The sequence below is a fragment of the Gigantopelta aegis genome, chromosome 7 (assembly GCF_016097555.1).
Source record: "Gigantopelta aegis isolate Gae_Host chromosome 7, Gae_host_genome, whole genome shotgun sequence".
Lineage (NCBI taxonomy): Eukaryota > Metazoa > Mollusca > Gastropoda > Neomphalida > Peltospiridae > Gigantopelta > Gigantopelta aegis.
The window spans coordinates 17,201,964-17,207,767 of NC_054705.1; positions in this window are offsets into that span (position 1 = coordinate 17,201,964).

The following is a 5,804-nucleotide window of genomic DNA, read 5'->3' on the forward strand; positions in this document are numbered from 1 at the left end:
GTTAAATTACGAACATTTCCCTTCACGTGACGTCAACAATGCCTTGACGTTTTAATGTTTATTTATGTCAAAGCGATACTACGTGCAATCTGAAATTATAGTTTAACTTCACAAATGTGTAAATAGAATCGCTATTTGACATTAATAATAATATTTATTTTAAATGTGAATAAATGTAAAATATGTGTGCATGGATCTAACAGTATATAATGACGACTGCTAACTATATACTGTGCTGTTCTTTTCTGTTGGAATATTTTACAAGACTGAATGGATATATTAACAGAGGTGTTTCATTTATTGTTTATCGGAACATAGCTAAACGGACATTTGCCCGGTTGGTAGCCCTCTTACCGTCACAGACTAATCTATATAAATTGACTACCGTTTGGTAGGCAGCGTCCAAATCCAAACCTATACGTAGCTCCCTACATTTTATTCTTTAGAACGACTATCAAAATTGCGCCAAATTTCCTTCATCAAAATGCGCACCCATTTCCCTTTGGCTTAATCCTACGGGACATTCCAAATTACATAGCACCATACCACCCTCCGCCTGTTACTTTGTACCCGTCCCTGCCTGTTGTGTAAATATTAATATTAATAATAAAAAATCATGCAAAATTACTACACATCCGCCAACTTCACAATCTAATTATGAACCCCCGCACTCGATTAGACCCATCCGCCAACTTCACAACTCATTATAACCCCCACCCCCCCCCCCCCACACACACTCAATTTCACCCATCCGCCAACTTCACAACCTTACTATGACCCCCACTCGATTAGACCCATCCGCCAACTTCACAACTCATTATAACCCCCCCACCCCACACACACACCCAATTTCACCCATCCGCCAACTTCACAACCTCACTATGGCCCCCACTCGATTTCACCCATCCGCCAACTTCACAACTCATTATAAACCCCCCCCCCCCCCCCCCCCCCACACACACTCAATTTCACCCATCCGCCAACTTCACAACCTTACTATGACCCCCACTCGATTAGACCCATCCGCCAACTTCACAACTCATTATAACCCCCCCACCCCCCCACACACACTCAATTTCACCCATCCGCCAACTTCACAACCTTACCTATGACCCACCGCCCCAACTCGATTTTACCCACCTGCAAATTTCACAACTTCACTATCACCCCCTCGATTTCATCCACTCGCCAACCTCAGAACCTCACTATCACCCCCACTCGATTTCACCCACCCGCCAACTTCACAACCTCATTATGCATCCCCCCTCCCCACTCGATTTCACCCATCCGCCAACTTCACAACTTCACTATGACCCCTCACTCGATTTCAGCTGGATCGGCTACTTCGACGTGCAAATATAAACTTAAACACTATACGACAAACGGAGAACCGCACCTGTTTGACTCCGTTATGTCCGCCCTTAAAAAATGCATGTTTTTGGCTCTCCTTCAGGTATGTTATCAAGCAGACATGCACTGAACTTGATAGAAAACTGATACACTTTAATCGTAAATACTTCTCAGGGGATGTATACTGAACATAAAAATAAAATCGCCAATATGAATTTAGTTTCTTTTTAAATTTCTTTTAAGATTATTTAATAAGAATCCCATTAGTTATTGTTTCTATTAAAGTTACCAATGTATTGAGAAGATATTAGACCCTATGGGGCGGTACGTTGCCGAGTGGTAAAGTGTTAACTTGATGCGCGGTCAGTCTAGGATCGATCTCCGTCGGTGAGCCCACTGGGCAATTTCTCGTTTCAGCCAGTGTACCACGACTGGTATATCAAATTCGATGGTATATGTTAGCCTGTTTGTGGAATGATGCACATAAAACACCTCTGGCTACTAATGTAAAAATGTAGCGGGTTTCCTTTCAAAAGACTATATGCCAAAATTACCAAATGTTTGTCATCCAGTAGCCGACGATTAATAAATCACTGTGCTCTAGTGGTGTTGTTACACAACACAAACTTTTATCTTTAATCTAAGACCCTATTTTACAATCTATGTATCGAATTTATCTTGTGATTAGGAAATATTATATCTTAAAGTTTTCGCGTTTTTTTTCTTGTTAAGTATATAATACTGCTGCATCTATTCTCAAGAGACAAACAACTCGGAGATCATTTCAGTTTATCTGGAGATCTGTCGAAATCTTCGCTCAGTTCCACCATCGCGTTGTTGGTTTTCGTCTCTCTCAATCGTGCAGTGTAAATATACAAGTGCAGTGTTTGTTTGTTCACTGGTGCAGTGCAGAAATCGGTCTTGGTGGCATTTTGAATGAAAATACAGACACGCGAAACTGAACGCTACTAGATATACATAGATATAGAGAAATAAAAACGAAACATTGGAATAAAAGCTCTCAAATGAACCCAAGTGAAACTTAATGCGATATATGTGGTTATGTAAATATCTATAAACAAAACCTATAAAGAAATAAGAATGAAGTTCAATGACCCCCCCAAAACCCCCAAAAACAACAACAACAACAACACGGAAAGTGAAACTGAATACTACTACAGTTTTTGTGACGTAAATATAGGTATATAAGAACTATATATGAATAAATAAAAACGAAAAACTCTCAAATGCACACAAGTGAAACTTAATGCGATATATGTGGTTATGTAAATATCTATAAACAAAACCTATAAAGAAATAAGAATGAAGTTCAATGACCCCCCCAAAACCCCCCAAAACAACAACAACAACACGGAAAGTGAAACTGAATACTACTACAGTTTTTGTGACGTAAATATAGGTATATAAGAAGTATATATGAATAAATAAAAACGAAAAACTCTCAAATGCACACAAGTGAAACTTAATGCGATATATGTGGTTATGTAAATATCTATAAACAAAACCTATAAAGAAATAAGAATGAAGTTCAATGACCCCCCCAAAACCCCCCAAAACAACAACAACAACACGGAAAGTGAAACTGAATACTACTACAGTTTTTGTGACGTAAATATAGGTATATAAGAAGTATATATGAATAAATAAAAACGAAAAACTCTCAAATGCACACAAGTGAAACTTAATGCGATATTTGTGATATATAAAGTAAAAGGAAACAAAAAGGAAATTGAATGAAAATACACACAAAAATGTGAAAGTGAAATTAAATTAAAATACTGAAAAGCGAAACTGAACGCTTAGTTAGTTTTTGTTACGAAAATATAGGGATATAAGAAGTATATATATATTGATAAATATAAAAACTAAATATTTCCTTAAAACTCCGAAATTCGCGCGTAATGCGATATCTGTGGTTAAGTAAATATTAAAAAAATCCCAAAAGTAAACAAAAAGAAATACTAATAAAATTGAATAAAAAGACAAATAAAAGTAAAACTGTAAACTACTGTAGGTTTTGTTACGTACATTTAAGGGATACAAAAAGTAAATATAAAGAAAAAAAGAGAAATATTTCCTTGAAAACTCTAAAATGCACACAAGCGAAACTTAATACGATATCTGTGGTTAAGTAAATATAAAAAGCAACAAAAGCAAATAAAAAGAAAGAAAAATTAAATTGAATGAAAATACAAATTTAGAAAAAAAAGGAGTAAAACTGGAAGCTACTACAGGTTTTGTCACGTACATTTAGAGACACAAAAAGTAAATATAAAGAAATAAAAACAAACTATTTCCTTGGAAACTCTCAAATGCACACAAGTGAAGCTTAATGCGATATCTGTGGTTATGTAAATATATTTAAAAAAATAAACAGTAAACATTGAATGAACATACAGAACAATAATACTGAAAGCTATGTGAATTCTTGTTAGGCACATGTAGGCATATAAAAAGTAAATTTATATAAAGAAATAAGAAAATTTGAATAAAAACTCTCAAATGCACATCAGTGAATCTTAATGCGATGTAAGTGGTTGTTAAGTAGATATAAAAACAGAATTAAAAGTAACTGTAAATAAATATAAATAAAATTGAATGAAAATACAGAAAAGAGAAAATGCATGTTACGTCAATTCTTATTACGGAAATATAAGGATATAAAAAGTAAATTTATGTAAAGAAATCAATCCGAAATGTTTTATTAAAAGCTCTCAAAAGCACTCAAGTGAAAATTAATGCGATACATGTGGTTATGTAACTAAAGAAACTAAATTAAAAGTAAATATAAAGAAATTAAAATGAAATTAAATGTAAATACAGAAAAGTGAAACTGAACGCTGTACGTCAATTCTTGTTACGTAAATATAAGGATATAAAAAGTAAATTTGTATAAAGAAATAAAAATGAAATATTTGATTTAAAGGGACAGACCCTAGTTTTTAAACACCTAGGCATATTTTTCACCTAGACTTTAAAAATGGACACTAAGTTTGGTTAATTTACAAACCTGTAACAAATTTGGATACAACAGAGTGAAACAAGAGTCTATGACGTTGAAATACACTTTAAAATAGACTAAAACATGACTCCATAACTGTTAATTCTCAGACGCACGTGTGTTTTTAAAAATATGAAAAATGTAATTTGTCATATTCGACCAGGATGACCAGCAACACTTCGATTGTACGGAAATGGATAATCTAAAGAATAAAATATAAGTAATGTTTGATTTCAGCAGACCCGTAGGAACCGGGGGTGGGGGTGGGGTGTGTGTGTGTGTGGGGGGGGGGGCGCACGTACCCCTTACTTGTGATTCTTTTTTTGTCACATTAATGTTTGCCATTGTAACCAAAATCTGATATAGAGTTTGTACCCGATCCGTGAGTACACCCCCCTCCCCCACACACACACACTCCCAAAGTCGTTCCTACAGGCCTGTTCAGTGATCACAAACGGCTATAATAGTGTACAATATACCTTAGTGTTTAAAACCTGGGGTCTGTCCCTTTAAAACATATCTTTAAAATGCAAGCAGGTGTAACTTAATGAGATATCTGTAGGTTTTAATGTTATAAAAAAAAAAGAGAGAAAAAAAGTTGAAAGTGAATACAAAAAATTGAAAAAGAATTGAATAAAAAATATACGGGAAATTGAAACAGAACACTACATCGGATTAGATTAGATATAAAAAAATAGATATAAAGAAATAAAAAGGAAATATTAGATTGAATCTCTCAAATACAGGCTAGTGAAACTTAATACAGTATCAGTGGTGGAAGGACGGGACGTAGCCCCAGTGGTAAAGCACACGCCTGATGCGAGGTCGGTCTAGGATCGATCCACGTCGGTGGGCCCATTGGACTACCTTTCGTTCTAGCCAGTGTACCACGACTGGCATATCAAAGGTTGTGGTATGTGCTATCCTGTCTGTGGGATGGTGCATACAAAAGATCCCTTGCTACTAATGAAACACTGTAGCGGGTTTCCTCTCTATGACTATGTTAAAAATGACCATATGTTTGACATCCAATAACCGATGATTAATAAATCAATGTGCTCTAGTGGTGTCGTCAAACAAAACAATTTTGTTTTATATAACCGTGTTGAGTGCGTCGTTAAATAAAAAATATCCTTCCTTCTTATTTTTTGTATTTGATTTTTATTTTAATTTTAGTGTGTGTGCACTTTCCATTATCAGTATTGGTTTTGTTAGCCGTCAGTTTACGAAAACAGTGATTTGCGAAAACATTTTCAAGTACTAAAAAATCACAGTAACAACGAAAAAACCCTATTTGCACATGACTGGTTAAACCCAACAACTACTCATGCTAGTATTAAGAGCATTAAAAGTATTTAGAATATGTCGACATATCCAGCTTCCCTGTCGTATAGAAAATAATTTAATCTGATTTGATTTGTCAGTCAACATG